This window comes from Sprattus sprattus (assembly GCF_963457725.1).
Source record: "Sprattus sprattus genome assembly, chromosome: 20".
NCBI lineage: Eukaryota > Metazoa > Chordata > Actinopteri > Clupeiformes > Clupeidae > Sprattus > Sprattus sprattus.
This window is the reverse complement of record NC_137918.1, coordinates 19,068,342-19,080,217: the sequence shown is the minus strand read 5'-3', so window position 1 is coordinate 19,080,217 and position 11,876 is coordinate 19,068,342.

Below are 11,876 nucleotides of genomic sequence, written 5' to 3'. Positions count from 1 at the left end.
CGTCCACAAGCAAAACCAAACAACCAGATCACCCAGCTGGAGAAAAGTGAGCCAGTGACAGCAGTTGCAATACATGTCTCACACACACACAAATAAAATATAAACATAGATTAGCATGGTCCGAATTCAAAAGGAATATGTATTGCATTGCATTACAACACAACTTTAGTATTTGCTGTGAATGAGAAACTCTTATACTGTAGATTTTGTAGGACTGCAATCTGATTGAAGATCCTGAGGAGCAATGTTTGACAATGTGGATAAAATATTATTTCAGTGGTAAAAGGACCTGTATTAACGTATTTTCATTAGACTAGTGTACTTGAGCATAGTTCTGATTACCAGCCATATTTGCTTTGTCAAAACTCTTTCTGTGTTGTAAATTGTTGTATTTGTAGGATGTTTTTGTAGGTTTTTGTTTTGACACTAAAATCCCTTTATAGAATGAGAGATATTTAATTGTCCATTACTTTGTCAAGGGAAGCATTGCTTTTACATTATATGGATCTGCTATGTATTGTGCAGCTATAATGTTGTTTGTATTGTATCCTCTCCAATAAACACTGAGAAGATGTTACATTTAAGTTCAAGTTTTCCATCTTTCTATTTCAAACTTAGTCATCAACTAGCTATTGGTCATACCATGTCAAGTATAACCTGGCAAACCAATCATTTCATGATAAGACCATTCTCAAAATCCGATTTCTGATCAGGTGAAAGGCCACAGTCTTTATTCGAGATTGTTAGTGTCATTCAGCCGGTTAATAAAATAATTTGGCCTGTATAAGATCGACAACTCTAATTTGATTTCCTGCATAACTGAAATGATGATCCAATAGCGGCCCTTTCTTAAAACTAGTCTTTGCTTAATTTGTTTGTAGTAGATCTTATTTAAAAAAAATGTGAGCTGCACTCCAACTATACATCTAAACTCTCCAACTACAGGCAGGCGTCAGGCGCCTAACAGTAACATTGAAAATGAACAAACTGCACATTGTGGTCATATAAAACTTTTTAACGAGGCCATGCGAAGGTCTACCTCCTAATGCGAACACATAACCCTGGGTTTCATAAGTACCAATTACCTGCAGCCGTTGACAAGATGGCTCCAGCGGGCTCTTAACCGTGCACACTTGCAGACATTTTTAAAAGCAAGTCGCGCGTCAAGGTGCGCAGAGTTAATGATTACCTGAACAGTGCATGCACGCGAGTTGCAGCTTAAGGGCAGTATGTAATAATTGCAGGTGTTGCTTTGCAGACCTCTTATTCCACGTGTTTCCACGAGAGAACAGAGCTGTGCTGGCATGCGAAAATAGCCTAATATCCAGACATGGGCCATAGGTTGCAGCATGTTCTGTCCAGGGCTTTATCTCACCCTGTACGTATAAACCTTTCACATATTTGAAGACTACACTGAAGAAAATGCTGAGAATGTTAAGGGTCAAATATTTATTGCCTTTTAAAACGGATATTAAAATAACACCTAGCCTCAAAATGTATTTATTTATTTATTTTTGGCAGATTGATCCAGCCCTCGATCATTATGAGCATGAGGTGCTGCCCGGCAACACAAGACTTTCGATTCAGCAGAATCTGAGCTACTGTAAACAATCCAGCCTCGGCCAATAAATGGTTCCATTATAAACCACCCTGCAGCCACACATTCCAATATGGATCGGCTTCATAGGAATAACCTGAGCTGATTGTGTCGGTCCGGACACGTAAACGTTGGTAAGTGCTATACACAATAGCAGACTGGCTTTGATTACATAAATCCTGCTTGAAGCAAACCAACCGATTTCACTACAATTATCCAAGATATGTAAACTGTGTTAATGACGCAATGTATTAGATTTTTGTCTACACCACACCATCAAAAATTACTATTGGGCTCTCCTCTTTCAGCCCATATCAGCACAAACGGTAAAAGAGCACATGGCCACATTTGTATAGGGTTTAAGAATAAAGTCAAGGCTAGATAAAGTGACACATACATGAAAATCACATTGCATTTTCCATTACTTAAGTTCATTGAGATAAAGGCACTTACTATAAAATGCAACACAAATGCATTTAAAAGACATATTGTTTAAAAATAACTGATGAAATAGCTACACAGATGAAACAGCGTTTAATACTAAATACAATTCTTTAATGTCACCACAACATCACGAGTTACGCAACTGAATCAGTCAGATATAAATATTAGATGTTTAACTTACAACCATGATCATAATTCGTAATGAAGTAAGTTTAATAGCACACTTCATATGTGCATACACATAGACATTTTTTATAAATTAAGTATAAACAGAATGTGTAGTTCAAGATCCATCAAACTTGGAAATGTAGAGTATAGGGGAACATACAGTTTTTCTCAGGAAGACATTCCAACGTTATTACTTTTTTCTAGTTTCTATGTCTACATCTGATAACGACTCACACAACTTTAAACTGTCACAGCAAGTCACATAAATACAGTGGGAAAAAAAAGTATTTGAACCCATGCCGATTTCGCAAGTTTGCTCACTTGCAAAGAAATGTGTGATCTATAATTGTAGATCTATTTTAACAGTGAGAGACATAATATCAACAAAAACATCCAGAAAACTGCATTTTATAATAGTTATGAATTGAATTGCATTTGTTGCGGCAAATAAGGTTTTGAACCCCTAACAAAACATGACTTAGTACTTGGTGAAGAAACCCTTGTTGGCAAGCACAGACATCAGACTTCTTTTAGTTAGTCACCAGGTTTACACACATCTCAGGAGGGATTTTGGTCCACTCCTCTTTGCAGATCCTTTCCAAATCCTTAAGGTTGCGTTTTCAATGGGAGGGAATGAGGTTCAAGCCCAATATTCCAAGGTACATGGCCCATCCATAGTCCCCTCGATGTGGTGGAGTCATCCTGTACCCTTGGCAGATAAACAACCCCAAAGCATAATGTTTCCACCTCCATGCTTGACGGTGGGGATGATGTACTTAGGGTCATATTCAGCATTCTTCCCCCTCCAAACGCTGCAAGTCAAGTTGATTCCAAAGTGCTTGATTTTGGTCTCATCTGACCACATCCTGTCTCCCAATCCTCTTTAGAGTCATTCAAGAGTTCATTGGCAAACTTCAGACAGACCTGTACATATGCTTCCTTGAGCAGGAGCGAGCGCTGCTCAAGGACGGCATTGTGTGTTGCCAATGGTTTTCTTGGTGACTGGGGTCCCAGCTGCCTTGAGATCATTCATTATTCTGTTTCTCACTGTTAAATTAGACCTACCATTACATTTATAGATCACGCATTTCTTTGCAAGTGGCCAAACTTGCGAAATCGGCAGGGGGTCAAACACTTATTTTCCCCACTGTACCTGTGCACTAATGCCGAATGCCAAGTAAGCGTGTCATATATGACAATGCTCATAGTATGCTCATGATGTCACACTATTGAAATGATGATAATCTTCACGTTTCATAATCTGCGAGGAATAAGTTAACCATTCGTATACACTCTGTTATTCACAATGTTTTCTGTCATTTAATAATTTGCCACAAGAAGTATGTGTGGGCATGTGTGGGCATGTGTAGGCTGATTCAAAGAATCAAAGCAACAGAGTATAATACAATGCATAGATGGAGGCCTAGTTATTTCATGAGCTTGTCAAAGTTGAATTGTTCGCATTCATGATGGCAGATAGCTGAATGGAGCGATCTCAGATGTTGCCCACGCGGCGCCAAGATACAGCTGCAGGAGGAACCGCTGACGTGAAACGTTTCATTTCCATCATCACCCTGCTTAGCCTTTGTGAATAGCAAACCTTATCGGTGTGGCACCAAATGAGCAGAATGGTGTGCCTTTCAATGTCTATTTGTCTGCCGCTGATGTAGGCCATCCCTCGACTGTCCCCGACAGACGCACAGCGAGTGACTGTGGGGAGACTTGGCATTCAGCTTGGGTCAGCATTAAGAACATTTTGTGCTGACTTCACCCTCCTCCCCATGGCCCGAGCACCCCACGAGACTACTGGAATATCATTAGCTTGATCAAAAAGGGCTATACATGGTAATGAGGGTAAACATATCGTCTGAGTAAGCAAACTGAAATTAGCGATGTATATATTCATTCATTTAGCATTGCTGTTTGCAGTGGTCTGTTGCAAAGCCATGGCAAGTTAGTATCTGTTATATTTTATCGGAAATGTTATTGGTTTATTTGAATACAAACGTGTTTCAATGACAATTTTGCACATTGAAAAAACATTTCCTTTTCCAGAGGAAGTTTTTGGTGATCACACAATCTGCCTGCAGCAAAAGTAAATGTTTATTATCTTTCCGTAGATTTGCTTTTCAGACCAGTCCTCCAACTGCAAAAGTAAATGTTTATTATCTTTCCATAGATTTGCTTTCCCGACCAGTCCTCCTACTGGTAGTGGTAAACTCATAAAGGAAGTGCGCCCCTGGCATCTCATGCAATGCTTGCTCAGTTTAGAAATCCATACTATATTGGCTGTGACTGGTCAAACATCCTTCGGTCCCGGTGAGGAATGCAGGAGCATGTTCTCTCCAACTTCGAGCCATCACTGTTTGAGATATTGAGCAAACTGCAGTCGATAGACTGCAGCCTTATAGTGCAAAGCATGGTGCGCTGAGGAAGGTCATTACTGGAAGCTCATTAGGGTCTGTCACAGATGCATCTCTCTCTCTCTGTCTCTCTCTATCTCACTCTCTCTCTCTCTGTCTCTCTCTCTCTCTCTCTCACTTTGTTCTTCACGACTCAGACTCATTCTTTTTCTTCCCTCGTTGTTCTCTTACTGTACAAGTGGTGCTCTGGGGCCGAGGGGAAGGCGGGCCTGCGCGACCTTTCCTTTGCTATTTTGAGGCCTGAGCTAACGCTGGAAGGAGCAGGGGTGCTCACTAGAGGCAACACACTGTCATCCACTGACTCAAGGCAAGACAGTGACATTTGCTGAGGACTTAAGTGTCTGGCTCAAGGCTGCCCGGAGGTCACGCCACGGTGGCAGCAGGCAAAGTCTAGGGAGAAAAAAGCTGTGAAGGGCAGCGCATGCGTCACAGCAGACCTGTGTAAGGTCACGCCTCTACACCTCTTTAAGAAACAATTATTCTCCTGTTACAACACAACAACCTTCTGTGTGTGTGTGTGTGTGTGTGTGTGTGTGTGTGTGTGTGTGTGTGTGTGTGTGTGTGTGTGTGTGTGTGTGTGTGTGTCTCTGGCTTGAGCAGTGGTACACAGCATTCTTCGCTCGTCATCCCTAAGCTGAAGCCCCCCCCCCCCCCCCCCTCCACATTGATTTTCCACACTAAGGAGCCTCAGTGGGCGACTTGAGCCACGACGCAGGCACCCTCTTCGGGCATTATGCGGTGACCAGAGGGCTGTGTTGTGATGTGTACTTAGACGGCATAAAAACAGAATCCTGTGTGTTTCTGCTGATCCGCGTCAGCGGGTGCGCTGAACCGTTCCCATCCTAAGTGGGCCCAATGGGATTTGAATGCTGGAATAAGGCTTTGGAAAAGATACTCTTTGCGAGTCAAGAGATTCTCACTTTTTCTCCACATGAACACAGGCATGAGCTCCCATCGATTTGCTTCCATTTTGACAGGTGAGTTTATATAGTGTACACGACACTACCTCTGAAAAATGCCGTCTTTTAAAGATTGTCTATCGGTATTTATCTGGCTCATATCTATGATATATCCCATATGAGTATGAAATAGTGGAGGGATTTTGTTTTCATCTCTGTTGCTATATCACTGCTGTATTTAAGGATCGATCCAGAAAAAAACACTGAGAGCTGTTATTTTCATTCAGTGTAGTCTGTCTTCCTACCTCACACTTTACTGTGTCAGAACCGCACATTTGTTTTGCAAGTCACCTACTGTGAGATATGTGTTGCCAAGTGTCATCACTGCCACATCTCCAGGGGGTCTGAGGAAACTGTCATCATCCAAGAGTTGAGCACTTGTCCAAGGAGCTCCAGCTGTGAGGTATAATCATGGAGAATCACTCTGTTGGAACTAAAATTATGTTTTTTTTTTTTTAAATGTACGCTGCTGAAGAAACAAGCTCCTCTTCTGTACTCTATTTCTACTGAGCTGTTTGTATGTAAATTCAATTCAGACTGGTGAACTGAAAGGAAAGATAGAAAAAACATGAGAAGTCTAAGTCTAGGGGTAGTAATAATATTTTTGATATGCCACTGAATTTTTCATGTAAAATCGTTTGTGTGCGTTTTTCAAACATTTTCAATTCTGTTTAGATTACTTACAGACCTATTAAGCATATTCATTCCAAACATCTTTTCAACATATTGCTTTTCTACCCATAAGGCATTGTGAGCACTTTAGGCCTGGTTTGAACCCAAGCCAGCAGGGGATTCATTATTTCTAACTTTTCTTATGGCCTCAAGAGTTCTCGGATGAAAGACAAATCTGTAGACGGCCACAGACTTAGCTTGGCAGGCCTCATCACGAAGGGGTGATATTTATTTAGTGAGCTTTTTTCGCTTTAGAAGCACATCGGCATCCGGAGTGAAGGCCAAGTGTTGAGCGTGACTCAATGCTCTCTACTCTCGGGGTTAGGGGAGAGTCAGCCAAACTAAACGCTCTCAATTATGCAGGGCAGCTGGCATGACAGGATACCACCAATCACAGCATCAGCGGCCTGACAGCCAGAGTTCTTAGATGCCTGTGTACTAGATCTAAAAGAGAACAGTTTGAATAGTGCACTGTACACGGTTGATGAGAGGAGATAGTGACATGGTCTTAATAGCAGATATCTTCAGTTGACACCTGTCCGAAACCTGGAGAACCACCACTAACATCACAAACACAAATTACAAACCTTCATAAACCACTGTCTAAGCCGCATCCTTGGAGTCTTCTGGCCAAACACAATAAGCAACATCAACCTGTGGGAATACACAAAGCAAGAAACAGTAGATATACAGCTGTTAAGGAGAAAATGGAGCTGGATCGGACACACACTTCGAAGAAACACAACAGCAATAACAAAACAGGCACTGACATGGAACCCACCAGGCAAACGGGGTAGAGGACGACCCAAAAACACCTGGAGAAGGAGCACAGAGCAGGAATTCAAGAAGAAGGGGCTGACGTGGAAACAGCTGGAGAGGATGGCTCAGGACAGACGAGGGTGGAAACAATTCATCAATGGCTTATGTTCCGAGAGGAATACAAAGGCCTAACTAACTCAGTTGCCACCACCTTGTGTACCGCAAAACAGAAAGGCTAATGTATAGCAAATTGTTATTATTATGCCAGATGTTAATAAACCATGTGAGGACACTATCCACGCAAACTGATAAACACAATTTAGGTTCTAGTATTAGCTGACAGGGTGTGAGGGATATTCTAAGTTGCATTTGGGATTGAGGATGTCTGTAAAAAGCCTCTCCCATCAAACTTTCCCAAAATGATTATTGTGTATAACTTTGGGTTCTGTGAATAGTGTTAATTAATTGTTGTCCAAGTGGTAGTTACACTTGAAAATTACAGGCCAAGTGATGTATGTGAGGTTTGACTTGCTTTGACTGTTTGGCCACTGTGGGATCAACCAGTGGGAGAGAAAATAATTGAGGCGAGAAAAAATAAGCCATTAAGACAAAAAGGCAATCTTCTCTCAGGACTCTCTGAGGACAGATTCCTGATGAAAGTGTCTGGAACCCCAAATTTCTGAGATCGCCAAGATGAAAATCCTCTCACGGGACGAGGCAAGAGACGAAAACTGTAAATTGTTTACCGTGAGTGTGAAATAGACTCAACTCAACGTGAGAGATGACTCGTCATCCCTATGTGTTTATCCTGAGAGGTGAACCGATCAACTGGAATTCATCTCCACAATTACTCGGGGGTTCAGACTTGTTTTTCTTTGAAACATAGTGTTTTGTTATCGTAGATGTGATTAGGATAGTAGATAGTTGTCCCTATCTACTATCCTAGGAAAGTCAGGTTAGGTTAGGGGTTTTGTTATCGTAGATGTGATTAGGATAGTAGATAGTTGTCCCTATCTACTATCCTAATCACATCTACGATAACAAAACCCCTAACCTAATCAGATCTACGATAACAAAACACTAACATCAAAGAAAAACCTCCAAGCTGGCTGGCATTGTGGTGTTGAGCATGTATACCATGGCCACGCTGAGGTTGACACGCAGGGCGAATGCCACAAAGAATCAATAGCAGACCAAACGCTGCCGGCCGGAGCAAGCTGAACAGCTGGCAGGAGCTGAGACAGAGATAAATAGAGGGAGTGGGAGAGAGGGGGAAATGGCGAAGGAAATATTGAACAAACATCAGTCCATAAACTGTTTGGTCATCATCCAATTAAATGGTAAAATCCTGAAATGCTCATTGAAAGAAATCTGCTTGTGTACAGTCCCCCACTGAGCTGCACTGACTGTACCATTCATTAATCATGAAAACCACTGCATTCCACCCGCTTTTTGAAAAAGTCACATCCAGCATCCTGCTCTGGACGATGAGAGGGGAGCAAGGCACCTGCTCCAACACCGTGGCACGACCCAGGGACCCCGCTGCTACCACACCAGGACCAGGGGCTGGACATGCCAGCACACACACTCCAGCCAAAAGAGGCAGCCACGCAGGGAGCTCCAGGACGAGCCAGCCAGCTGGGTGCTGAAATCTCGACAATGGAACTACCTTGCTACAGTGGAGAGGGGCTGCTCGAGAGACCAACCTGGTATAAAGGAGAGGTGCTCCAAGTATTAGTGGACGTGTGGCTGATGGAGCAGGCGAGCTTTCCAGCCATTGAGTGGGCGCTCCAGTGCCAGTTCAGCTGACAGGTGTTTTGCTAACGACAACCGTGACAGCTGGCCGCTCGTCACCGAAGTGAGAGAGAGAGCCTGCTGACCTCCGCCTGTATGCTTGACGGGGCTACCACACCTTCAAGGACAGTCAGCAAGAAGAGCTTGTGTTCCAAGCTTTCGTCCGGGACTGCAAGAGCACATTCACCTCCCCGGCAGCATCCCTGGACGAGGCTAAGTGGGTGGAGCACGTCCCCCAGCCTTCCTGGCCCAAGCATTGTGTGCTCCAAACTGACCTAGAGGAGAGCAAGTCACCACCAGTGTCCTCGCACCGTCACTGCCTGAAACAGCTGACACAGAGACCAACCTATTGAGACAGCCGCGGACATCTGACACCAGGCAGGCCCATGATGACCTTTTCCGAGCGGAGCTGTGAGGGCCTGGAGGTGAGCCAGAGAGACCAGCTGCGAAAAGCTCCTGCATCGATTCACTGACATCCTCGAGGCCAGAGACCAAGACTGCACACACACTAGCCTGGTCCAGCACGGCATTGACACTGGAGATGCACGTCCCAATCTGCCTTCGTCCCTGGCAGCAGCTGAGCAGGAGATTCAAGAGATGGCAGAAGCAGGTGTCACCAACCCACGCCTGCCGTCCTGGTCTAGAAGAAGGATGACACCTGGCGATTTTATGTTGTTTATTGCTTTCCCAACGACGTCACATGCAATAGACTCATACCTGCTGCCATGCATTAACGTTGCCCGTGACTACATAATAGGTTCCTGCCTGGGTAGTGTTTTAAGGCCCTGTGTAGCCTACTTAGATTATCTCCTCGTCCACGAGGTGGACATCAAGGGCGCCCTGGCTAACCTGAGGGAAGTCTTCCGCTCCATCCACAGAGCTGGTCTGCGTCTGCACCCGAACAAATGTCATCTGTTCCGGCGAGATCCAATAACAGTGCCAGTGGTGAGAGAGACAGTGGTGGCAACATTGGAAAGCTGCAGAGTTCATTGGGGCTGGCGTCTTGATGCTTTTCTGAGATGATGTGGCTGCTGTTGATGTTGATGTTGTGGGAATAAGTAGCTGTCTGTACCCCTGTTTTTAGGTATTGACACCGGATATACAGTAGGTATTAGGGTTATGCAATTAATAATGAGCCTGATAGATATTGTTTAGATTTTTTGTGTGTGTTGTTTTTTTTTGTAAAATGATGCTTCTCAGTGCAACCCCCTCCCCCTTCCTAAGAACCAGAACGGGAATAAGCTTCCTAACTTCATTGTGTCTTACCTTTGATAGCTTTGTAAGAATATATGAGCAATCTTCTGCACTTTTCCTTGTCAAAGTATTCAATTATTCAATGAAGTCAATCAGACAGGCTGTGCCTCCAAGTGATGTGGACGACCCTCTGATATGGAGTAGCACATTCACCGTTGTGATTCCTGCACGGCAGGTAGGGGCACCCCAACGCTCCCATGCCCCATTACAAACGAACAAGTCGGGGTGTGTGGCCGTGGATGTCTTGGACCCCTTTCCCACCACCGACCAGGGGAACCACTACGTATGGATTACTTTAAGTGGTCGGGGGCATATACAGTCCCAAACTTGAGTACTGCCAGCGCCTGGTCAGCGTGATGTTCTGATGTTTCGGTGCCCCCCAGGAGCCGCACAGTTGCTGTGTTCAGTGAGGTCTGCAAAAGTCTGGGTAGCAAAAGGCTCAAATAACTCTCTACGACTACATTGCACCCCCAGAGTGACGGGCTTGTGCAATCGTTCAAGCACTCTCTGGCAGCCAAATTCTCCATCTTGACTAAAGTTACTGGCAGCATGACTGGATGGGACCTGTATCGGCCCCCTGGTCCAGCTCGCACCCTACCAGCCCCTGGCATGTCCAGACGGATGGTTCCGCCTATCTCCGAATCCCCATCACCACGAACAACCGAAGCAGTTGTCAGTGACATTGTGTTAATGTAAGCGTGTATTTCTGTTATCACTTTGCAGCTCTGTGTAATTGCCTTTGTTAGGTTTCCCTGTTTGTTATTAATCTATGTACTTGTCCATCCGTACACAATGTGTAATATAGATAAGAACACCCCCCCCCCCCCCCCCCAGCCATTTTAGTTAATCTGTATTCAGTGATTTCCCTATGTGTCCGGCACATGAACGGCAAAGAGCCAAAGAGAAGCCTATGCATTGCTCCATTCACCACAATATACTATGATGGTTAAATTATTTAAATGTTTCATCCTTTAAATAAGTCGGATCCACTGCTGGTCTCCAGTATTGCCCACTGACAGGAAACCTATTGACAAGACAGTGCCTGAAACACAAGAGGTAAAGCACGCTGAAAAGACTGTGAAATGTGAAGTGTAAATAGGATTAGATTTAGAATGTCAAACGTTTTCCACTCAAATAGGCAAAATGGCACATACACAGGAAATGTCAGCAGGTAAACCAAGCAAACAGTTCTCGCAATCCCATTCAAGGCACTCCCCCCTCCACACACAAACACACACTCACAAAACAACTGTGTGTAGTAGGAGCTCAAGCTGGTAAATGGATACTTCCAACTGTTCCTTTCTAGGCCAATTTACACAAATTACACTTCCTTGATTATTAAGAAAGACAAAATTACCTGGTTTTGCCAGATTCCATGGAAACTGAAAGTGCAAGCAAAGTGGAAGAGAGAAATAAATAGACTGATGGAGAGAGGGGCATACATGGTCTGGCTCATGAGGCTAACTTCCACTTTGTGGGTGAGCTTCATAAGACTAGCATAAGCATGTTACAGCAGATGTCATATGGTGTCATAAATAGTTATAACAATCAGTGTCCAGAGTACTAGTGTCATGTCACCGCAATCAGTATTGCATCACATATTATTTGCAGATTCCTCATGATAACAGAGTGGCACGGTGGCTCAAGCACTACTTGCACTGGTGCCTCACAGCAAGAAGGTCAATGGTTCGATTCCTTCATGGGGCGCTGTTGGCTCTGGGGGGCAGGTCCTCCCCAGACCTTCAGTTCTCAGGTGGGCTATCTCCCGGGCCTTTCTGTGTGGAGTTTGCATGTTCTCCCTGTGTT